At 27.4% G+C, this 27,597-nt stretch overlaps 1 protein-coding gene and 1 long non-coding RNA gene across 3 annotated transcripts in view; one reads left to right on the forward strand and one right to left on the reverse strand.

The window, feature by feature from the left end:
* Syt7 (Synaptotagmin 7) overlaps window positions 1-27,597 on the reverse strand; it is a 242,147-nt gene that overhangs the window by 179,935 nt on the left and 34,615 nt on the right. The window lies entirely within an intron of this gene.
* LOC149059391 (uncharacterized) lies at window positions 19,146-26,800 on the forward strand. Its single transcript, XR_016189655.1, has 3 exons — window positions 19,146-19,446; window positions 22,266-22,449; window positions 26,632-26,800. It is a non-coding gene; the product is annotated as an uncharacterized LOC149059391 (long non-coding RNA).

Here is a 27,597-nt window from a genome sequence, read left to right on the forward strand (position 1 = left end):
GTATTCAATCGATGATTCAAAAAACTCCATAAATCGAACTAAACGCTGAGTCTCCTGAGAAAACCTATATAATTAGAAGAAAATACATGTATTCCGGTCCCCTCGATAATTCGAAATGCCTGTTGGTGAGACATACTCTATAGTCTATAATTCGAATTTTTATTCCACGAACATCTATAATTCGAATCAAAATCTTAGTAACAGTAAGTTAGACAACGCTATATAGACCAAATTGTGGCCACAATAAAACAAAATAACAGATTTCTTTGATATGTAAAATTAATAATTAATCATTTTAATATACATATAAATTAATATGTATTTATAACAAATACGTAGATGTACAATGTACATCTAAAGAAATTTTCACCTCTTTTTAATTTGAATTAATTTTTCCCTCGATTTTTCAAACACTGGGTAAATGGAAAACCTCTATAAATCAAATTTTTAACTCGGTCTCTTGAATTTCGAATTATCGGAGTTACTATAGTGTATGCAATTCATATAGGTAGTATTAATATTATAAAACACGCGTATGATAAGTTTCTATTAACTGTGTGTGTTTTTTTTTCTTCGCACAGAGAAATTGTTGTTAATTAATATTATAGTACAGAATACAATATTATTATATTGTTACGCCTTATTTAAAACTGGATATGATTACTACTATAAAATGCACCGTTCTATCATGAGAATATTTAAAATATATTCGGTGTAAAATGGTTTGTAACATTAATAATAAATTATTGATTAAAAACAATACGTCATTCGTTGTCCAGCTGAAAATCAAAAATATTCATATTATTCTAAATTATAATATGTCATACATAATATTATATTTTAGAAATTTGAAAACTTACTTCAGTAAATATTAATATTTGAAAGTTAAAGAAGCTAAAAAAAAATTAAAAATATGTTTGAAAATTTTCGAAATATATATAATTTAAAATAATTTAAAATTCAAAAATTTAGAGATTAATTTACACTAAAATAAATGAAAATACGGAAATTTATAATATTTGAAATATGGTGGAAAACTGTTTTATTCACATTTCATTAGACTAAAAAGATAGTTGAAATTTATATTCGAAAAAATAGTGCATCACAATAATTAGTGCAATAAAAAATAAAAGCACATGGCACCGTTTGTCGTTAGATTCGTAGTCGACTGCGACGATAACGGTAAATACATACATAATATTAAATTTTATAAAGTACGCACTTTAAAATAGAAAAAGGTCAATTTTTTAGAAAATATTTAATGCAAATAATATTTTTATAAAAACCAACATTTTCTCTTCTAAAGTTGACAAAATATGCTTTTTCAATTTTTTAACTCACCATCGTATAGCTCAGAATTCTATCTAAGTGTACTATAAATTGAAAGTTATGTTTAGAATAATGTGCATCTCCTACAACTTCTTAGCTCTGGACTAATAATGTAAGTTCCGTAACTCTAAAATTTTTTATTTTAAATTTTTTTTTTTTTTTTTGATTCCAGAAATCAAATAAAGTATCTTATTTGTATTACCGCTAATTGGGTTATAGATGTGTTGGCATTATTTTATACTACAAATAATATCTTATTATTTATTTCATACAATAAATTATACGTTAGAATTTTCCATAGCTAAAATGAACTAATGAATATTTTACCTACTCCGAGGGGGCATTTTATTATGTAAATACAATGTTTAGACAAATGCCATGAATAACAAAATGACGACAGTAGGTTATAGACTACGGTAGTTAAAATAATCGCAAACGAAGAGGCATGAAAAGTATTTTCGATTTCGACGTAAATTCTAATACACTACAAACTCACATGAACGTTTTGCTGTGTGCTCTGATCCAACACAGCATTAAAATATTTCCAAACTATTGTAAAAATATTTTCTAGAAAATACTATAGTTCTCAAAATAGTTTAAAAAAAGTTGCTTACATAATAAGAAAATAATTTACTATTTAGTTATATATTTTGGCCAACAAGTTCATATATTTGAAAAATATTTTATAAAAAAACATTTACAAAAAATTTTAATCACAAATTTCCAAAAAAATTTAGTCAACATTTCTATCTAATCATGTACCATAATATTTGGTTATTGTGAGAAGAAAATATTTATACAATATTTTTAATCAAATATTTATTATTCAATCACTTCAAAATATTCACAAAATATTATAATTTCCCAAATGCAGCATGATGGGGTTAGGATTTTTTTGAATCGTTATGGTCAATTTATAACATGCTTTGCAGGAAAATACAAAGAATTTAAATTTTAATAACGAAACGATCTTAGACAAACAGACTATTACATTTTATACTTTACGAGTTTCGTTTAATGTTTACTAGTGGTTATAGTCAAATATTGCTCAGACCCTCGTGCAGTCACAGTGTAACATCGGTGCCTTATTCACGATATGAATGATCTTTCTATACATAGAGCACATAGAGGTATATTCTATGTAATTTTTTTGGGACATATTTCGTGACCACACATTGTTTTGTGTAACGCATTGCCACATTTTGACGTGTCGTCAATAGAATTAAGTCCGTTCTGCAGAATAAATTATCATATCAAAGTAATGAATATCGATTATTTTTTTTTCCTTTCACTCTCTGTCCGTGTCTCTTTCCAAACCCCTAAAATACCAGAAGATCGTTTCACGATTCCAATAATATATCAATTATATCATACACCATATTATCATACCAATACACCATAGTCACTCCCTTTTTTCCTTTAACTACGATATTTCATTGAAATTCCGTTCTTTGGAATTTCCAAGTGCATCCCTAACCCTAAATACCCTCAAGAGTGTCCTGAAATAAAGATACCTAGCACTATGAATTTGCGTTTTATTTTTTTTTTTTTTAATGATAACTAACACTATTTACAGTAAATCGATACCTAGTATATAAATATGTGTATATGTATCTAAAACAAAATTCGAAACAAAACATTTAAAATACATGTGAATATATTATTCCATTGTTGCTGCATTCATATCAAATGTTGTATGTATTAAAAAATGTTAGCGGTTTCATAACATTTTTCAAACCGTATGATAAACAATTATATTCTATAACAATACTCGAGTGGGGGGTTTCTAGGAAGTTTGGAGTCCTCAAGACCCGTTTCGCCTTCAGACTGCTCTATGTCTCCATAATACCCACCATTAAATTGGCGTGATTGATGTCACTGCTTATTCATGCGTATAGGTACGACTTAAAATGCTCAAGACTCCTCAAGTTTAATGTAATATTATTTTCTGTGGATAATTCTTACCGGTTCGTTTACTCGTTATTACTTTTGAATTCCTCATGGAACAACGACGACCTGATGTCAACTTTTTTTTCCTTTAAGAATGTCTCGGGGCTTTTTTTTTGTCGTTGAGTTGTGTGTGTTTTTGAGTAGCGTGCAGCGTATAATTTATATTTTATAAAGCTATGATAATTATATAGGACGATTATATTTTTATTTTCAAGAGAGTGCGCTTTTTCCCTCCTCTCAAAACATCGTTAACACTTCCTCGAGGCTACACAGTGTAAAAAACGACACACTGCTAGGCGAAACGTATTGCTCGGAAAAAAAAAAGAGCTCACGGCCGGCACTGCCTTCACGTATATAATGCGCGTAATATATTATTATTATTGTACTAGTATACGAATGATCGGCTTACCCGCGCGTGTTTCATCGTCTGTATCCGTTAATTATAAATATGTACATTATTATTATTTATTAAATGTGTGTGTGAAAGAGAGAGAGTGATATATGGACGTAATTCAGACATGTGATGAAAAAATAATCTATATATTATGTGTATAATAATAATGAATAATGATTTATTATATAATATATTATGACGTGACGCATCACCTACTCCGCAATAATTATGCTCGACCGACCTCTCCAACTGAGTGATATGCGCTAACCATATACATTAGATGTATTAAAATGTTTTCATAATATCCTTATTACATTTTAAATCTCAAAATATGCAGTAATACTTTGAAAACGCACTTTGAATACAAACGTTGAGATTAATATCAAAATTTTTGTTTTGTTTTTGTGTTTCCAATATCGTAGGCTGAGAGTAAAAAAGATTTTATGCAAAAATATCTTGTTTTACAGAATACCATTTTTAAGGTTTGTTTGAAGACATAAAACCTTTTTGCCTTGTGTATCTTATTCATTATAACTCGTATCAAACTTAATTTCTAGCTTAAAACATGCGGCATCACAAAACTTATAAAGAATATTTGAAAAAGTAAATTTCGAAAGAAAAAAAACATAGAACCTAAATTACTCTTAGCTCATGATATTTATCATATAAATTAATATTAAGAATGATTATGATAATGTACAAAGAAAAATGCTTAATATTTCATTTGCTAAGTCGTTAAATTAATTTATAGATTGAAATATCATAAAAACCATAATTAAACCATAGAACTTTAATAAAGTTTCAACACTGTAGATATTATTATTATTTAAGTATGATACAAGTGTGGGCAAATTAATGAAGATAATTTACTCGATAAAATTTAAGAGAACAAAACATAGTCATGTAAGAAGTTAATTGTTAATAAATAATGCACTCAACTACACCTAGCTAAATTGAGAGGAATAAAATGTGAATTTATCTCGATTCAACACTTAAACTTTTTTTTAATTTTTCACCACATAAAAAGTATTTTTATTTGACTGCTAGTTAATATCCATAAGTTGTATTCTAATAATCACCATTTGACCAAACTAGTTGTAATATAATCATAGACCTTATACTCAGTATAAGGTCTATGAATATAATATACCCATTTAGGCAAGGCTTCGTAAGAGTAAGGCATAATTAAAAAATATTGATATCACCCCTATATTAGTAAGACACGATAAGTACAAACTCTTATATATGGATCTAGACACATGATTCACTTAGAATTCTATTCTTGGACAACCATCGCTGATACAAAATATGGATCACTGTTGAAATCTATACCCACAGAGATCTTTATATCAGCTGAAAAAAAACGAATAATTTCATTTCGAGTATACTGGTTTGGGTGGTGATATTTCAAATTTCAATACCGGTGTCTACGGTACAACTGGAAACACCGAATCTTGATGATCGGTAAACGGTAAGACTAGAAAGATTTTTCAGGTAATATCTATGATATTCTATGCTCATTGTGCGTCGAAAAACATACATTAGAGTTACTCGAGGGGGCAAACAAAAACGGTATCCGACGTTGAAGTCGAACGACTTCGATGCAATTGTTGAGGTATAGTAATATTTTGATACAATTACGATCATCGTTGCATAATCTGATGTCAAACAAATAATAGCTTGGTCAGTGGCGGATTTAGCGTTAGGCAAAGTAGGCAGTTGCCTAGGGTGGCAAATTTTTAGGGGCGGCAATTTTAGGCCAATATTTTATTGAAAATATACTCTAGGTTTCTTTTTGATTTTCTTATGTACGGTGATTACTTTGAATGATGGAAAATGAAAATGTTTAATATTTGTATAACATAATATTCTTGTTAATATAATTTCTTCATTATTTTATAATACTAATACATAACAATAAACGTCCAAGTAAATAATCGAACGACTGCCGGAACGTATATTATCTATTATCTAAATACTAACCATAGATTACCTACATATTTCGTTATTTTGTTTTTTTACTAAGTCGTAATGGGGCGGCAATTGTGTAAATCCGTCTCTGTGCTTTGTGTTATTTTAAATAATATGCAGTTTTGTCCCTAAGAACGTGTAACAACCGTAGCGTTTGCTACACCCAAACATAGTACTAATTATTGAATTCAATTCCCTGATTTAAATTTCAAACACTATGCGTACACTCTCGGGTGACTGATTCAAAGCACTAGGCGTACTGCCACAAATTTCTCAGAATTGCTTGTGGCTTAACGTCAAAATATTATTATCCACCTTCAATTCTTACGTCTCGCTTTACAGTTGTAATTTATGAACAAATTTTATAATAATATTATATTATGCCACTCGAAAACGACAATGGACCGCAACGAAACTAATAATCGTTCTTTATCAATTATACTACATAAGTACTTCTTTGGATGCGAATTGAGTAAAACTACGTGCTACAAAATTACTTTATCTACTAGATTAGTGTTTCTCAACCTTTTGTGTTTTATGTCACCTTTAGCTACTAATATCAAACACTTTGCCCTCACAATATAGATAAAGGAATGAAGGAAATATATGAAGGAAAATATGAACGGTTTTCATTTTATTATATGCATAGATAAATAAAAACTTTATTTGAATTACGAGGTTCGATAAACATATTGAATTGACAAAAAAAAAAAAAGACAATAATAGTAATAAGAATATTGAAAAAAAAAAATTGAATATATAATATTATACAGTATTATATAATGTTTTATATTATTACGTCGTTATTCCTTTGTTACGTTGGTTTCGATTACGTAACGATGTCAATAATACTGTTTTAACCAAAAAAAAAAGCACCAACCTTGACGACTGATTTACCGTAACATCTGTTAACCTGGTCCTTGAGTAATTTAAATAGAAAAGTTTTACCCGTTCCTGCCTGACCGGTTATAAACAGGTGCAACCGATTGTTACTTCCTCCCATCTGTACGGAAATACTCCTCGTAATGAGATTCAAGGTTTCTTTGCTGTCCAATATTCATGGCACGGAGAGCTTGATTGAATTGTTCATCGTCAATCCGGTTGTCTATTGGCTCGACGAATTCCTCTTGTTCTTGGAGCAAATCAGCTGGGTTTGAATTTCAGAATATATTTAATACCTACTAATATATTTTATCATTTACTATTATTTTATATTATTATCACTAATGATGATAATCATTATTTTTGTTACCATCAATTAAAACGTCGGTATGTTCAACTCTAGGAATAAGTTTGGTAACTAGGTAAAATGAGACCTATAAATACCTAATAATCATTAAACGTCAGTTTTATTCAACGTAACAGTTTTTTTCTCATTATTATCATTAAAATTATTCTAATAATAAAGCATTCGTAAAAGATTAATTTTAAAAGAAAAATATCTAGTGTATGACGGCGTACCTTCGTTAATATTAGGCTCCAAAATTGACCATAATATTATTATGTGTGGTTTTCACGTAATCGATCGTGAAATGTCGTAATAATAATAATAATCATACGTATAATATTGCACATTATGGTATTATAATAATCAACTACACATGAAGACCTGTCGTCCATGAAATGTATATAAAATAACCAATTTAATACACTCCACACATAATTCTTTAGTAGGCAGGTGGATGATTTAATATATTATCTTTTGGGGCCGTGTCCGTGTCAAAGGCGTTTCAAAAACCGTCGTTCACATTATGTCGACCTCGATAGTATTATAACATTGTTTAATCGACTTACGATGAGGTACACGCTGTCACCGCCGTAAATCAAACGACCATTTTTCGGGGGACCAAAATACGCCCAATTCGATTGTCAAACATAAACAATGTGATCTCGTTATTGGCAGTGTGCGTTGCGTAACGTTTAATTTCTCCAACACAGAATTTTACCTATCGGTTCGGTAAGATCTTAAACGGTTTTGATCAAGACTAAATTGACACACGTTCGATCCCCTGAAAGTATTAAAGAGTAAAGTCGAAAACTCAATCTTTAAGTATTATAACGAGTTGAATGGAATGCATTTATGTACTGCATGTTTTGTAGTTATAATTTTGAAATAGTTACGACATAATTTCAATGTTCCGAAACACTTTTGACAACCAACTACAAAATGATTTCAATACATAGATTTTTTTTATTTTGAAAAAATATATACTTATTATATTTCTTGAATTACGCAATTTACAGACTGTAATATCCGCACACACCATCCGTAGAATATAATATGTTAGGTAATTCTATTTTCTTGGCTGCGGTTCTGAACACAATTTACACATCACGTCGCGTCGCGTAAATTAATCAATCATCATCAATAATTCTGTTTGGACACCAGCTATTATAATTAATCTAATGTAATACGTCATATTTCAAATTTGAACGAACGAGTTTTAAATTCATATTTTAGATTAACCTAACCAAATAACAACTTTTGATAACATGTAACTAATAGTTGAAAATTCGGGAAATTCCAGAAAAAAATACTTCATTATTTTTCAAAGTTTGTAATTGGAGTTACTCCATGACTTGGACTTGTTAGAAAAATAACCAACTTTCCCAATTCACGACTCCCTTTAAAACGCCATCCAATCGGTTCAGATGAAATTGTTCAAACAACTGTGCAGATCGGATCGAGACTTTTGCGAGCGAGTGAGTGGACTTTTTTATCACCATCAATGCCCCATCATACGTAAGGCTTAATATTACTATTATAACGTAGCGTAGTCGGTCTGGATGACCTTATCGTTTCTACTTTGAATCGTGATATTAAATAGAGCTGAACCTCCCTCATAATTATAATATTGTAACCTTTGCCGCTAAATCAATAAATGAAGTATTGTCTGAACGCGTGAGCACTAAGCGTACCTATACTAATAACACTTTTAGGGTAGAGGACTTAGTGTTAGTTTGTTTTACATAATAATTTACCTAGTCACAACAATATTAGTGTGCCAATACGTTCGAGATGTTAAGATACAAAATATTTTTTTATTTTTTTAAGTAAATATATAAAATAACGTTTGTTGTAAAATAATTTTTTTTAAATTCTAAACGAAGTGGCAAATGAATTGTATAGGTATTTAGAATGATGGTTTTTGTTTTTTATTTTATTTGTTGAGTTTAAAAACGATGTTTCTAGTAGGTATAAAAATGCTCTGATTTTCAAATTAGACGGAGGTTTTGTATATCTCTACTTAGAACTATTGTGAAGATGCTGTGTTGCTTTTAAGTTTTTTGTCTGGCGATTAGTAACTTTTATTCAATAATATGTATTTTAAATCAGCGTACATGCAACGTGAATATTTACTTTTATGTCATACAATATGTTCCATTTACATGGTTCCATCAATTTTATCACGTTATATTATATTTGAACATTGATTTAACCGTTGTTATTGTATATGTCGCATCCATATCGTGTTATTGTAATTTTCGCGAAATAGACAACGTTTGCATCCATTTCGCGAAATGGAACCGTGGTTTCCCCACTTCACGTAATTACACAATATGGATAATATTTCCTGAAATGGATACCTAAATCATCAATAACGGAACTTGTTCCGTCTTTTGGATGTCCATATAGAAAAACTTAAAAAAACTTTTATTTTTATATATTATAATATTTTATTATCAAATTATATACAAATTATTATTTATTTAGACAAACTTGTGAGTTATGATAGCGAGAACTACATTTTAAATTACCTTTAAAACTAGCACATTTTTTAGTTTGACATTTGCCCTTACAATAAAAGCTAAAAAAACCTTGACCTCTACTTAATTTTAACTAAATAATTTCAAAAACAAATGTAATTCTCGTTATCATAACTCACAAGTTTGTCTAAATAAATAATAATTTGTATATAATTTGATAATAATAATATTATATTATATTATATTATAATGTATAAAAATAAAAGTTTTTTAAGTTTTACTATATGGACATCTAAAAGACGGAACAAGTTCCGTTAATGATGATTTAGGTATCCATTTCAGGAAATATTATACATATTGTGTAAATACGTGAAGTGGAGAAACCGCGGTTCCATTTCGCGAAATAGATGCTAACATTGTCCATTTCGCGAAACGTACAGTAACGCAATATGGATGCGATATATATAAGAAATTATATCACATGATAATATATGTATAATATATCAATATATAGAAACATTTTATCATATTGCTGGAGACATTTTTTATTTTTAAATATAATTATTAATATATTGATAAAAATAATTTAATGTAACTCAGATATTGAAAGAAAACAATTTCATTTTCAAAAAATTTTGAGTTTGGAAGAAGAATTGAAACTAAAATTGAAATTATTTTATAGATGAATATAACATCCATAAGCTGTTAAACGACCGTCACCATAACATTTTTAAATATTATGTAATTTTTATACAGGTTGGGAATTAAAATTAAAAAAAAATATATAATGTTTATAAATTATCAAAACATCGTAGATTAATAAGCATGTCATTATCATTAATATTTTCTAAATATTTGGAAAATTTAAAACACTGACCCGGAAATCGTTTGAAAACCACTTGGTGAATGGTGGGTTTTTTTGCGTAAAATAAACATACATACACCTCCTACTACAAACGCTATAATAACATTAAAAAAAAACAGCTTCATTTTGTCTTAAATTAAAATGAAGTCTTGTGTAATACGAAAAAAAAACCTCATCAGTGGCCACTGCCAAAATCATCAGTTTTAGTTTTATTGTTTATTTTTATTATTATTACCATTGTTATAATATTATATTAGTTATATTCAAATATTGAAACAGTGCGGTAAAAACACCGAACGTAGCACAAATATTATCTGTAACAATGCATTATACCTATGGGGTGATTTCCTGTAAACAGGCCTACCATATTTTATCATTTAACAATTAATTTATTCAAATACTGATATTGTAATTTTTAATTATTAATCACTAATTATGCAAATTGTGAATCATAACCATCAATTAATGTCGATATGTATAATATTTAGAAATAAGTCAATTTTGGTAAGTAAAATTACATAAATAATAAAAATAAAGTAGATCACAGAATTTTACAAATAAATTTACTCTCCTAATGTTGTTTACTGGTAAATTCCAAAACGCCAGATATAGTTCAAGTTACCTATGTATTATTGTACTCGTGAAAAGAATAAACCTACGATTCTGACTTTAAGTATAATTATTTATGATTTTAAACTGAAAGATTTACTAAAAACATGATGATTATTAAGTCGAAAAGTTATTACACAGTTTTCACTTATTGTATTGTGTCATTTTTGTTTATTAAACTTGGTATTTCAATATGATTGATTGCATTTGTTATTTTACCTTTTATTAACAATTAATTACCAATTAAAATTTAGTTAAAATTAAATAATATGGTTAGGCGTGTTTGATTATCGTAGAGAAGTAATAAAGATACTTTTGTTAAAAAAAAAAAAAAAAAATAGTAATAATATAATATTGTATTATTATATTATTTACGTCACTGACAAAATTATCGTTTTAAAAATAAATTGAGTTCACATTCCGTACTTCATCTAATATATATAATATATATAGATCATCTGAAGAAATAAAATATTGTTGAAGTTCATATTTTGTGAAACAATTTGGTTTAACGTATATTTAATTTTTTTATTAAACCAAACAATTTGCTTACAATTCATAAAGAATTTAATGTTAAAAACGTGGATTTTTTTATAAAAGTTAAAATTAACGATATTTCCCAACTATAGCGTGATTGCATGTGACGTAGTTTATTTTGTTATATTTTATTATTAATATTATGTGGCATATAATTATTGTATATTTTATTGTTTCAAACCGTTTAAATGCCATGACGTCTAATGGACATGAATTTATAAAATATAAAACGCACATCGGTATACTTATTGTTTAATACGTGTAACGATGAGTAAGTTATATTGTGCACTTAAATTGTAAGAGTATATTACGTTCATGTAAAATGGAATTTTGTTTATAAAATGAAGGACATTATTCGTTGTATTAATTTTATATTATCCGATGCGTATCGTCGATTAATAAAATATACTTAGGTACACAAGATTTAAAGCGTTTTAAATGAACAATATTAGGTAGGTATATGGGTCAGGGTTTTACGAAAAAGTCGTTGTAAAAGTTTCACTAGCACGTATTTTAATACGTAGTAGTACATGATACGTACATAGTGCACAGTACAAAATTGCTATCAATCAAGATTGTCTACAGAGTCCAAAAGCTGTTAAACAAAATTACGAGAAATTCACAAAATAATTAGGAAATTAATGAAAATTATTTTAATATATATATATATATATATTAATAAGTATGAAGCTTTTATTGCTATAACAATATCGATTTCAATTTAATTTTAATGAGACTGTCGGATAAATATAATATTTATTCTCTATAAAAAAAAAAAAAAACTATGAAAATACACAAATTCTGATGTTTTACTGCTTTTATATCTACTAAAGATTGAATAAGTGCCACACGATTACACTATAGGTAAGGTACTTCAGTCCTTTGGCCAGTCCTCTCTAGTTTACAGAAGGGTTAAAGCTATTGTAAATTTTCTCCGTAATCTACTAAACTGTGATATTGACTCCCCTTAACTCGTAAATGGTTCTCAACTTCAAATTTCCATCATTTTTCTCCTAAGATAATTCCCCCTTTGTTATCCATATAATCATGCCATGAAAATAATAGAACGACAATGACGATTTACTAGTTCAGCTGTATCATAATATTTGTTCTTTTTATTATTAATGTAATCACTACAATTATTATCGATGTATTATTCTCATTCTATCCAATTTGGTGTGATTAAGGATTAAGCTCAGGTATTATTATGACTTTGGGTTACAATCCGTATTTTATTTACAAACTATTTGGATTTTGGATACATAAACGTGAATTATATAATGGACATTTTTGAATGTACCTACCACCAACCGAGTCCCCTCCGTAACCATCCACGATTATGATTGGTAGGATTACAAAATTGAGTGACAGAAAAATACTTTCGTACACGTTATCTTTATAGTGTATATTTTAATATGTAGGGTATACATACCGGGTAATATAAAAACCATCGCGGACGATCGGACTATATTTTGCTTAGTGATCGAAACCCGATGAGCACTAATTTGACGTGGTTACTATATATACATTACACCTGTCGGCAATTGTGTCTCTCGGGAGAGATCATATTAAGTGCCTATATGGATGAGTCCGAGCCGTTTACATTCACGAAGAACTACCAATTATTACATAGACAGCTGCTGCGGTTGATACTCATATCGTTAGTGAACAACATCGTAAAAATATAATATCGATTGCAATTTAATCTAGTTTTTATTTCGAACCCATTATTATAGCTTTTCGGTATTTTTCTGAGATTATGGATTTATATTTTTCCAAAAAAATTTAAGAAAAATACATATTCCATGTTATCCATATATTAAATACGGATTTTTCTCAACATCATTAGTTAATATATTCTTTTCACAGTCTGTGTGAAGAAAACGAGTGGAGAACTATTGTTAGCCAAACATTTTTAGTACCGAATCCGCATTTAATTTTAAGCATTTATTGAAGCATTTTAATTAATCAAACAATTTTTCTATTTATTTATTTATTACGGGCTGTGATCCCAATTTAATTTATAAACATATATAATATTTTAATTAACCTAAGTGGGTATTACACTTATCCAACTTTACAAGTAGATAATTTTAGTAGAATTACACGAAATTGCATGCATATCAATATAATTGAGATAATTATAATACAAAGCGCATGATATGATAATATAATGAGATATATAAATTTAAATTTTTTATGTACATTTATATTGTAATGGCAATATTTATTAGTACCTATTAAACAAGTGAGGGTGCTCATTGCCAAACAATTATTAGTGTTTCGAGCATAAAACTTCTACACGAATTCAAACTACAGTACTGCAAGGTGCATGTATAAATAAAAAATATTCTTTCAATTTTTGTTCTCGTTTACTTTATTAACTATTTATTTTAATACCATTATCAAATATGTTGACCGGCGTAATAAATAGGCAATTTAGATACATAGGCGTGTAGGTGATATCAAACAGTTTTTGTAATAATAATATTATTATGCAGAATTTATACAATAGCTTATGGTAAGTAGCTAAAAGAAAAAAAATCATAGTATTTTAATTTTTGCTCTTATCTACAACTTAATAAATATATTCAAATAACTTATCGTCAGTAATGCGAATCGATGTTGGTAGAATTAATCGAAAGCTTTAATTTATACAAATCGTTTATAATCATCTAAGAAATCAAAATTAGTATAAACAAATATAGATAAATGAGTACTACTCTACTTTACTGTACCTTCATTAATGGTCAAGCTTATCATTGTAATATTTGTTATATTTGCACTTATTAATAAATAAATGCATACGAAACACGATTCTGAGTGGAGAAATTGTCATCTTAATACATTTGTATAAATAATTAAATTCTATAATTAAAAAAAAAATAATTAAAATTAAAAATATCTCATGGATATACATAGTATGACATTCTGGTGAAATTGTTTCTTTGAAAAAAGTAGACATCATTTTTAGGATTGGATTTAAATTTCAAATATTAGCTAGAAAAACTTTTAACTTTTATTTCTAATCAAAAAAATGTTTTCATGAATTTATCAAAATGTAAGCTTATTAAATGCATATAAAAAGTAACTGTGATTATTTTTAACAGCTGCTGTAGCATCTTATAATATAAAGACTCTTCAGTTTAATTTTCGTGGTTTCTCTAGTGAATGAAAAAGTTTTTATCGATAGTAATTATTTCAATGAAAATTACATGATTCTAAAAATTTCTCATGGCTAAAAATAGTTCAATAAAGAAAAACATTTTTTTTTAAATTACAATATATGAAAAACTTTACTATAAATATTTGATGAAAATTTTAAGTTTCTAACACTATTAGAAATTTGTCGTAAATCAGTTTGCGTAAAAATTACCATAATACTTTCAAAAACTTCTGCGAATTTTCTATTTCAATCTCTCAAAAGTACTAACTAAGTTCACTTTTTTAGTAGAAAATTGTTCCTAACCTATTTAGTTGGTTGATAAACAAAAAAACACACATCATCGTATAAAAATAATTTTTTTAACTACGTTCAAAATTGAAACAGAAAAAAAATATGTTAAAAATCTAATTGAAAACCATAATACGGTAAATTATTTTGATTTTGATTTCAAGCACTGTATAAAAAGCCGTGTTGCATCATCATTATCAACACTATTAATAGTATCCAGTTAAATTGCATCACCATCGCGATATTTATAAGCTCGTGGATTTCGATAGGATAATTTTACAGGTATAAAAATATTTGAAAATAATAATCATAATCATAATAATGATATTCTGAAAACTACACGTATTGTAAGTAAGACATTTAACGGAGTTAAAACACAAAAAGTGAAATTAGGCATACATTTAACTGACGTTGTTTATTTGACCACCAACAGCGATGACTACTAAAAAACTGTGTTTGGTATATTTTATAATGTTACAAACATTAAACCTATACGTATTATTATTATAGATTTCACATCGTAAAATGTCTACAAGCTGCCCTAAACGTGGATCTACGCACATGCTCGACATGACCCCGACGTTCATTAAAAAGCTGTCTTGTTTGTTTTGCCACTTACTCGCTCACGACATAATACGTATGCATCTAGCTAGTTTTTTTTTTATAGTGTCGTCATAAAATATTATACTCGTCCGTTGTAATTTTTTCTAGCTTGAATATTTTATCATAATTTATTTTTTATAACCGTTAACGTACAAAACACGGATTCGTACGCTTTTTTGTCGTCACCGTTATGATAATTTATTATCATACACATTATTCATTATGATGGGCATTTTACATATTTATTCATCTTCAACAAATACATGAGATCACAGTGGAAAAGTGATAGCATTCTACTCTCATACAAAAATTCCGTTGGATTTCATAACCTTCAAATGGACTCGATTTAAGGCTTCCGTGGTTCTGAGTATTACAAAAAAATGTCATGTTTGTCATATAGACAGTTTATGCATAACATATAATATGATAGATAATAACTATAACTTGAAACTTGATATATTAGTATCTTTTTCCAACATTCGAAGCTCGTCATTAGAGATATTTAACTTTCTATCACACAGAATTCAAAATGTATTAAAAATTTAATTTTTAGTTCTTTGCATTTATTCGTTAAATCTTGATTGAAAGGTAATTTTGATATACTTCGGGAGCATTTCATGCTATATTTACATTTTTTATGCTTGAATTTTAAACTATACCTAGTTATACTTAAAGCCAGCACAACACATTATGAAAATAACAATTATTTACATATTACTTCAACTGTTCAAAATAACGCATTTAATGCTAAGAAAACATTTAAAACTTAATATTTATTTGAAAGTACCTACTTAATAACTTCATTTATTTTTTACAGCGTAATTAGTAAAACAAAAAAAAACGGGTAAGTCGTGGATGTCGCTCTGCTGTACAGTAGGTTACAAGTGGGTTGACTACTGTAATGGATAGAATTAAATTTGAATCCAATGATATCATATCATTGTATACGAAAAACGGTTCTGAGCGGAGACAGTTTATCTGTCTAGGATACATTATAGATTACTAAAAATTTTCAAATCTTAGATTTAAAAAGAAAATTTTTTATGCATTTCTAGCTTAAAATAATTTACAAATTTTCGTGATTTTTACATATGTTGTCAAAATTCAAAATTCGAATGCGCATAAAAAAAAATGGTAACAATATTTCTTTTATTTTTCAACTGCTATTGTAAAAATATGTAAGGAGCCTTGTATTTAATTTTCAAATATTAGATCTAAAAAGAAAAACTTTTATAATTTCTATCTAAGATAATTTGAACATTGCCGTCATTTTTACGTATTAAATCAATATTTAAACTTCAAATGCTAATAAAAAAAAATTGTGAATATATATTCTTGAAAATTTTTTAATCACTATAAGCATAATTTATGATAAACTTTGTATTAAATTTTCAAGTATTTTGATAGGGCCAAAAAAATTTTATCGACACTTTAAAAAAAAAATTTCAGACAAATTGAAATTTCAGTCGTCTATAAATATCTCAAAAAAAGTCAAAATATTTTAAAAATTAAATAGTGTAAAGAAAATGCCAACCTAAATAACTGGTAAAATTTTAAAGTATCTACGATTTTTGAATAATAACAAATGTTTTAAATCGTTTCAGGATAAATCGTTATCGTTACGCTATTTCGTAAAAATTTAAAATTCAAACGCACTTAAAATTGTTCTTATAATGATGCTTCGAGTTTTCTCTATAGCTACTTGAAGGAAAACGTATGGAAAACTTAGTGTTGTATTTTTAATCCTTAGTTATAAACAGAAAAAATTTTATAATTTTTAAACTTCAAAATTACTTGCAAATTTTTGCGTTTTCGACAGATTTCGTAAAAATTTGAACTATTATATAAACGCTTATAAAAAAAAATTGTGACTAATGATTTTTAATTTTTTTTAGCTACAATAAGAACTCATAAGGAACCTTGTATTAAGTTTTCAAGTTTTTGGTCATTCAAATTTTTTTACTGACATTTCAAAAAAATTCTCATAAAAATCGAAAATTTCAGTGGTCTATAAATATCTCAAAAAAGTCAAACATTTTTGAAAATTAAACTGTATATAGATAACACTAACATAAAAAATTGGTGAAAATTTCAAGTTATTTAAAGTGATTAGTTTTTGAATTACAACCATATAAAAAAATAGATTTGGTCGAAAACTGGTTTTGCGTAAGAATTTCCGTTTTTCTGTCATATTTTTTTTGTTTTTTCGATTTTATTGAAAACAGTTGGCAAATGTTTACTTTTGACCTCTATTATGCACCAATAATATTCACTTTTACATCGGAAACAACCCCTAAAGTTTGAAATTGAAGCATTATTTCGACTAGTTATGCTGTACACAAAAAAAAAAAAAAAACACACACATCATTGTAAAATCAATACATTCATCACTTCGTTCAGAATCTAAAAGAAAAAAAAAGAAAAACTGAAAAAAGAAGAATATTTAAGCAAGACTAATGTTCTTGTCTTCTTGATATTATATTTGTGTGTATTTAATTTAAATCAAATATTGATTTTAATTTAATGTTTTTAAATATTTATTTGATGGTATTGACGCATTTTAAGTTTTAATCCTTTTCAAAATAAAATAACATATTTAAAGGTCATTTTTAAATATATTTATGTCATTTTATTCGTTTTTTCAATATGTCTAGGACATCAAGTTCTGGGCCCTAGTAATACTACTATTCGTTATCAGACTGTGTTCACGGTTTTTAATCGAACTGAAAGCATTTACCATCTCATAATAATTGTTATATAGTATATACTGAAGAACGAACCAATTAAGATCATCGTTTTAAAATGTAATTTTTATCCAAAATTCTTATATATTGAGAAGACCATATTGTTTTGATTTGTATAGCTGCTATTTATAGGTATCATTTCTGAAGTACAAACTTATTATTTTTTTTTTTCAAATAAGACCCCAGCTTTTATTACTCAACATAATTTATCAGATTTTTTAGTAATCAGCGTTTTCTGATTAATTATATAATATTATGTTTATAGCATAACGACAAAATGGTTTCACAAAAATATTGGATATACATACCTTGGTATACATAATATTATGTTGGATAGTACTTTTAGTACTTTATTGTGCTCAGACAATTTTAACTAAACATTAATATCATGTTGATAGATTTATATCTTCAAAACCTTTTATAATGGACATATTATTATCATTATTCTTAATACACAAAGTCATATAATTCAAAAACTACTCGTTAGCGTTAGCATGTGCTTTACTTTATTTCACAGAATTCATAAATATGCTTATTTATTTTATGGATTACACGGTCACATTAGTTTATATATACAATTACATACACACACACAATGTATATTATATATAATGGAGGTAGGGACTTTATATACGTATGTATAGGATTGTAAACAAATGCGGCATAATATTAAAGCTACTTTACTCGAGGTCATGGTTCAGTACGAGTGCATAAAAATTCTAATGCGGACTGCAATGTACCAGATGAAAATAAATTGTTGGCATAATCATGACTGCGGTATATATATATATATATAATATAATGTGCGAGTGAAACGTTTCTTATCTCAAACTCGCATTATAATAACACAAAATATATTACGGCCGTGTCCTTGTCGAAATACGTCTTTCCTGTTTGTTCGAAGAAAAATACATTCTTGCGCATGGCATGTAATACAATATGTTATAAATGTTATAATATTGTGTATGTGTGTGTGTGCTATGCTAGTTCTCGTGATACATAATTAGCGTATTTTAGACGCCCGGATTCGGAAATCAAGAAATCTCATTTCTCGCGTACTATCGTAAATCGTTTATCGGAACTACGGCTCCACGGATTTCATCGTATCCATGTATAGTAATATTATATTACGTTATAATGTGCCCTTTACACGCGGCGCCCGGATGTGACGGATCCGGCACCATCAAATTAATTTTACATTTCACGCCGCGACGACGACGTTTGGAGGACACGAAAAATACACACTAACAAACAGCACAGACTATTACGTACTACACTTCTTGTACGTATATAATATGAGTAGTTAAAATAATTTAATAATTAGTATTAAAAAAAAAAATTGGCGATTGAGTACCACTCTGCTGTACAGTCGTATAGTAGGTCTCTAGAGGGTCACTGTAACAGATGTTTTGAATTTTTTTTCGAATATTTTTTGCTATATATAAAACAGTTCTGATCGAAGACTTATTAATATTATTAAATATAGGTAGGTATTTTATGATATTATATTATTTATTAAAGGTATTTTATATATTTTTTCGATTGTAGAAATTAATAATAAATTAGGTTAGTAAAAAAAAAAAACGGCTTTGGAAAATAATATCATTGTGCGTGTACAGTAGTTGCAATATATACTTTGAATGTACCTTAAAATAACTACTCAAAAATATCTTTAAAATATGAAAAAATAACTAAATTCGTTTTTCTTCTCTTACATATCTAATTAATGAGAATATTTATAAAAAACGTGTGGGAAATGAACATGCTTAGAAAATCACATTGTAAATAATTTTGAAAACTTTATTTTTAAAGATTTAAAATTCAGTTATTATATCGAAAAACTTTTTTGAAACAATTATAGCTATTGGTTCGTTGATTAATTGTATGGTTAAGTATTTGTATGATTTAAATACTTATAACTAATTATCTATTATTTATTAATATATGTATATAGCCAAATTGAATACACATATCATTGTGTTATGAAAATATTATGCATCGAAAAATATGTATATTGGACGTTTAAGTAATTATATACAAATATTCATATAAAAAAATATATACATTTGCCCACCAATCATCGGGTATAATACGTCGATAGTCATCGTTCAACACACATCAACAATAAATGAACACTTTATCGATTATGGGCGTTGTGCGTTGTGTTAGGAATCGTTTTCATCGTTTATGTATTTTACCAAACCAGAAGAAGAAGAAAAGACGAAGATGGTGGAGAATAAAAAGAATAAGTAGGTATAGAAACAAGAAATACAGAGACGAAAACGATGATAAAAGAGAACTTCAGCAGCTTTTAGAGTAGGTTTTATATAAATTTTAGGTGGTCATATAACTGGGTGTTGAAAATAAATCGTGAACGCGCTCCAGAAGATATCAAAAGTTGTGTGAAACGAATATTATCGTTGACTTGTGGGGGGGGGTCTATCAAATATTGGGTCAAAATGCTTTTAGCTGAAACGGTTCTTCGACGGAAACATTTTACTGCGTCCAGACAGTGTTTAGAATTTTTTTTTCAGATCACATACGAAACAAATCCTCCAAGTCACTTATAAAATATTATCATATTATATTATATAGTGCCATTGGAATGATTGCAAAAACACGAAACGCATTTGTGTTCAAGCGTGGGCGACAAACGCAAAGTTTATACGATGAACTTGCGATGATTGCGATTGGGTATTTCACAGAAAGGTTAGGTTAGATTAGGTTATGCATCCTTAGCACGGTACCTGGTAACGCTACTGATCCGCTTCTATGTCTCCGTATAATAAATAATAATAATAGAACATTCTGATAAGCGTTTAAAACCCTCTGCTGTTAAAGTCACGTGACCTACATAATAGTATAATATTCCTCATGGCGACAACGATGCTGCATGATATAGGTGAACCACGGTTTGGTATAATCAACGTGTTTTTTAAATTAAAAATACATTACAAATAACAATTATTCAGAAAATTTAAAAATAATTTCCTCGATTTCGCATACCAAAAAAGTCCACTTTAACAGTTATTATATTTAATAGGTAGGTAATAATTCAATATTAAGATGCCCTAGACCTATTAAGATGTCTTATTATTTCCGTCATTAAAATCGTATTTTTATGATTTTTGGCATTTATTTCGATGAATATACTTTTTAAATAATGTTTAAAAATTATACATCGACAGCTGATGTTGATTCTAAATAACAAAATAGTTTTAATTAGTTTTGAGATAAGTTCATTATACTATAAAATATGAAGAAAATATTATAATGCTAAATATTGATTGTATCTACTTAATTAAATTGTTGGCGTTTTGAATTTCTTTATTCTAGATAAAATGGATCCAAAATTTGTGTTTCACGTATTGAGGTTATGGTCGATCACTAGCAATAATAATAAGTAATAAACATCATTATAATAATAATGTGTGGCAACAATATGTCGTCAACAGATATTAATCATATGATATAATTATTATTATCTAAAACGAATAAAAATTTAAAAATTACGACATAAATGAATATAATCGTTTAATGCACATATCTCACGAAATTTATTAGAAATATTTTAATACACGCTTAGACTGATAGACAAGATTACATTATTATAATGGATATTATATTTTATCGATTCATAACGACTAATGTATGGCATATTAAACCACAAACATGCACAGTATTATTGCGAACGCTGAATAAAATTATTTTAAATTAAGTTCTCACCTATTGACTAAAGAAACCAATTTTAAAAATAATCTTTCACTGTAAGTTTACGGTTATAGACTATTAGATATAATACACATTATTTTAATACCTTTATTTTTCACATGAATTTAAATATTAAATATTTCAAGTAGATATATTTCACCCAATTTAAAAAATCTAATTATAGTACACGAATCGTCACAAATTTAAATATTTTGTACTAAAAATTTCTATGTGTTGACGAATTCTCACTGAAAATATAATAGTGTAAATGCTATATACGTTTTTCTGTAATGCGCCCGGTATATTATTATAGTTAGCAAGCGACTTTGATGACATTTTATTATTATTAACGTATTTACGTTGTATTTTCTGTATAAAATTATAACACAGAGACAGAAATGTAATAATGTGGACAACAATAACAGAAGCTTCTCGGATAGGATGGTTTAAAATTGCTAAATAAGATTCGTGTACGGCTGCAGAACGAAGTTCAAAAAGTTTCGCATGGAACGTGGACCAGAATCCTATCTGACCATCATAATCATCATCATCATCAAGATTATACATCGAATGGGTAATTTTCAAACTTTCTCGTATGATGTTTCCAATAAACTTAGAACGTATTCGGCGAAGGGAAACTATAGGACCTCTATTACAATATTTTATACAAATAGAAACTTCCAAAAATACTCCTTTTTGTTTAGTATATAATATCGGTTCCTCGAGGGTGATATAAAAAAAACTACCACAGGTTACGGAAAACTGTGGAAAACGTGGAAATCGTCACAGCTGCAGCGGCGGGTTTACTGTTTTGGCAGAAATGCGCACCGACACGTCGATTTACAACACGTGCCTAAAACTACGTAAAATATAATGTATAATAGTGATACACTGATACACTACCGTGTGTCTCTGGTGGTGTTGAGGTACGCGCAAAATGGTCTGTGCATCCGGTCCAGTGGTTTTTTGTGCTCGTATAATATTATTTTGTTTACGATCAATATACTTTAAACGCGTCATTTTAGTTTCATGCTATAACATTTTGCGTAACAATAAATTAATAGCTTTGATTAAATAGCACGAAAAAAATAAGTTAGGAAACCTCATCTATGAGCGTGCTAGACTCACGGTATCGAAAGGAAAAAAAAACATTTTTTAATACAACGTAATAAACTTTAATAACTACAAATACAATTTAAACAGAATTTACTAACCGTAATACTTTTATAGTTTATTTTGGCTATTATGAATTTATGTTGTTTATATGATAAATACGATAATCATCTCAATATCAACAACAATCGTCGAATTAACCGACAGATGGACAAAACGACTAGGATATAAAGTTTCCTAAATTTATGTTTAGAAACCTAAAAAAAACGATACAGGTAAAATAAAAAACACGACCCTATTGCTGATTATGAAAAAATTATAGGTATCAAAATAATTTTTATGGGATAGTATGTGCATATAAATCTCGATTCACAAGCCATGCTCAATATATTTTTCTTCAAATAATACAGTTATTCTAAATCTGTTTTTTTTTTAAATATACCTACTTAAAGAAATGAAGACTACATTTTAAAACCTTTGTGATTTGTTTTACGGTGAGTTTTCTGTGGAGAAACCAACTTCCATTTTTCCAACGATAACGCGGCCCCTTTTTACTGTACATTTTTTGGCATCTAATTTTAATGAACTTTACAATATATTTAAAATCGAAATTTGAACTAGTAATTTATTTAACTTTGTGTTCTTAGGATGATAATATATAAAACCATAATACTATTATAATGGGTCTAGAAGGTAATATGGAAAATATCTAAGTATAGTGGTTTGAAAACTGTAAGAATATATACCAAAAATATTAGGTATGATAAATTCTAGTTTCAATGTCATTTATATTTCATATTTTCAAAGACTATAAGTATTATTTAATATATTATATATTATCTAATGTAACAATATTTTTACAACTGAGTAACTTGTCGTTTGAATTTTGATAGGTATATAATTTTATAAAAACTTTCAAAATAAATGATCCATTAAATGTTTTACAGTTATACCATCTAGGTACGTAAAAATTATCACTTTTTCAGAATAACGCGCCTTTGCAGGAATATAGGTATATCCAGCAAAATCATTTAGAGCTAATTAAACTTATTTTTGAAAAATACGAATATAAAGCCAATATAGGTTAATACTTATGAATATAATTATTATTAATCAGTTTTTTTTTTATTTTAATCGGAAATTAGCTATAAGTTTTAATAACACAAGTTTGAATTTATCGATCATTAGGGACGGTCATTACTGTAGGATCATCTATCGTGCACGTTTAAATAATTGACAGCTTGAATTAATTTGATGAACATAACGAGATATCTTATCAAAAGTTACTGTTGTATGACATGTGCACTTTATTGTTTATATTATTTTACTGTTACCATGTGCGTGCGTGGAATTAAACTTTTTTGTTGTCTTATCGAAGTACGTCACGTTGCGCACCTGAGCGACTGAACGATTTAAAACTTCATTAATGATTTAGGTACATAAAAACAACAATTTGAGCTAAATACCACAAAATAGCTGCTGTCTGACGTTTAAACTCTGATGTGAAGGTACGAGCATAATTATTGTTATGATATTAAACTATTGTAAAAATGTACAATAGTGACGTAAGTCAGCTGGTTATATTAGCTGCATTTCATATTAAAATCCTAACGATTTTTTGCTACTGCAGCCTTTTGTTTGTGTGTTTAATAACGAATGCAATAATAATAACGTAGGACAAATTATCAAAATATGCCTTTAACTATTTAGACCGATTCGGTTGCGTAGTTGCGTTTACTGTCCAGTACCCACTGAAAAGTAATATCACCAATACTGGGAGATAAATTTATGTATCTACACTAAATATTTCTGCTCTGCTCCACTAATAAATGCAGTAAATGATTAGAGCAAATTAAGAACCAAAATTTAATATTTTTTGATAAAAATATTTCTAATAATATTCTTCTTCGGAATATAAAATTTAAAAAATGAATTCATTCATAAAGTAAAAATCTTGAAAAATTGTAAAAATATGATTTTTTTCAGTAATGTGATAATGTGAATTTGGAATTATATAAAATTGGGAGGATAAAAAAAAAAAAAAAATTAAACCTTTTTGGATTAAAAATACTCAAATGAATCTTTCTGTATACATATAATCAGTGCCATTTTTGACAGCCACTATAATACACGTATTAAACGGGGGTGTGTTATATTTTATATACGATTAAATGTTTTGAAAATACCTATAAAAACAAGAAAGGGTCTATTCTTTTGGAAGCTGCTCAGCATTATTATACAGAACGATTCACCAATCATAATATATTCATATTATATTTATTAAATAACTCCATTTTTTTTTTATTATTATAATATCTGTAATAGAATTCCGACTCTTAATTTTTTTTATTTTAAAGCACTTAATCATAATAATATCATCAAATTCTGTTGATTTTTTTAAAAAAAGTTTTTAAATAGAGAAGAAAATCATTTACCATTTATTTTTTTCGAAAAATATGTTGAAGTACTATTTCACAATACAAAATTCAAATGAATAGATTCTCAGTAGATATTAAAATATTTGTTCTGAAAGTGATGAGTCTTAAAAATCTATTTATTAAAATTAAAATAAATTTAACATTTTAACTATTATTTATTATTATTGAATCATTTATACAATTAATTATAAATGTCAATGGATTAATATTTGTTACAATTTTGTAATCATAATATTACATTACAACTTAGATTATTCTTAGGACAAAAAATTAGATAGCTCAAAAGCCACTCGTAAATATATTTAAATAAGAATTTCATATGGGTGATTATATTGTTGGAGAAAAAGAGGAGGCGAGTATTTTTGATGAATCTTCCTGTACATTATTTTTCGTTGAACGAATATTACCTAAAACGATTTGCTTAACCATTTTATCGATCGAAGTCGGTCCTCTTTGGAATACCAATTGTTCGAAATTAGCGTTAAACATCATTATAAGGGGGTACACTTTAATATCTATAATAATATATTATATCATACAATAGTTTATAAGTGGTAGATGATAAGTTATTACTATGATAAATACAAAAATAATTTATCTTTGAGGTATTTATATAGTACAAAACACAGGAGAAATTATTTCTCAAAATATCGTTATACAAAGATCGTGTTTGTAACACGAGTCAGACGATAAACTTACAACAAATAATTTATTGAAAGTGTGTGATTTTATTTCTTAATATTGTAATTATATATTTAATATCAAAAGTTTTTGGTAACTTCTATTCTCGCAGTAACAAATTTAGATTTTTCAATAAATATACGCAGTCAAATTAACAAGTCGTTTATAGTGGTTTTCAACATGGAATGTAATAACTAATAATATTATAATTTTGCCACCACGAAAAGGAAATGATTGCCAACTCAAAAAGAGGATATAAAAATTAAAATTATAGTTTGCACATTATTAATATAAACTCGAAGTGGAGATAAGGAAATTGAATTTTTTTTCCAGCTCCAATAAAATAAATTTAAAAATACAAGCACGATAACGTTGTTTTTGTAATGGCCTATAAGATTTTGCCGGATACATATAAAAAGTTTATCGCATAATATTGCGTAGTTGTTTATCCATTTAGGATAGTCGGTAGCCTATCGGGGCTTTAAAAATACATTATTTTTTATACATGTATACGTGGTTTTCAGTGAGATAACAATCTATATGGATCTAGCTGACGACAGATGAGCCGAGTTTCCAGTAAAAAACTTTGTGATTGATCAAGAAACAAGATAAAGATATACGTTATATTTATCCAGCCCACCTCAATCTAATAATAATACATCATTGTCACCAATAAAATCATGTTTACTATTAGTTACTGTTTGTTAATGTTATGCATAAGTTTCGATATCCATAACGATAGCGACTTCAATCCACCTGCAAGTTGAATAATATATCTAATGGAAAAATTCTATGCTTTAATATATTACACAGGGTGATTTATTTTTAAGCGTATTCGGCTTCTTTTATCTTTTTTAAGAGTACTCTTATTAAAATTCTGTTTTTTTTTTTTTTAATTATGTTGTATAGTTACATAACAACGACCATTTTTGAAATTTCTGATATTTTTTAAACTACGTGATTGTAAAGAGTAATTGTATTCGATACAACTTCTAATTTTTAAATGAGCGCCCACTTTTAACTAACAATTAGTTAACAGACGAATAGAAAATTGTTATTTATCTACACCAAAATTCTTATGACAACCTAGTTTCTGAGTTTAAAAAATATTATACTATGTATATTTTATATAATATTCTTTAAAAATAACTTTATAAAAATATAAACTATATGTTATATTAAATTTAGTAATTATAATATTTTGACTATTTTTATAAAACATTTGTATTGACAAATATATAGTAATTAGTAACATTTTCAAACCATTACAGCCCACATAACCAACTATCATTATAATACTTTTATTCTTATTAAAAAAAGGTATATAATATGTATTATAATATATCAACCCAAAGTATACTCGCTAAAATATTGATTTGCGTACATCAAAATTATCAAAAAAAATTTCTGCTGAATAGTTGGGTGACAAATATTTCAAAAAAAAAAAAAAAAAAAAAAAAAACAATAAAAACAGAAGTTTATATTTTTTC

Source organism: Diuraphis noxia, unplaced genomic scaffold (assembly GCF_037042655.1).
Source record: "Diuraphis noxia isolate RWA-SAM2 unplaced genomic scaffold, SU_Dnox_SAM2 contig0001, whole genome shotgun sequence".
NCBI lineage: Eukaryota > Metazoa > Arthropoda > Insecta > Hemiptera > Aphididae > Diuraphis > Diuraphis noxia.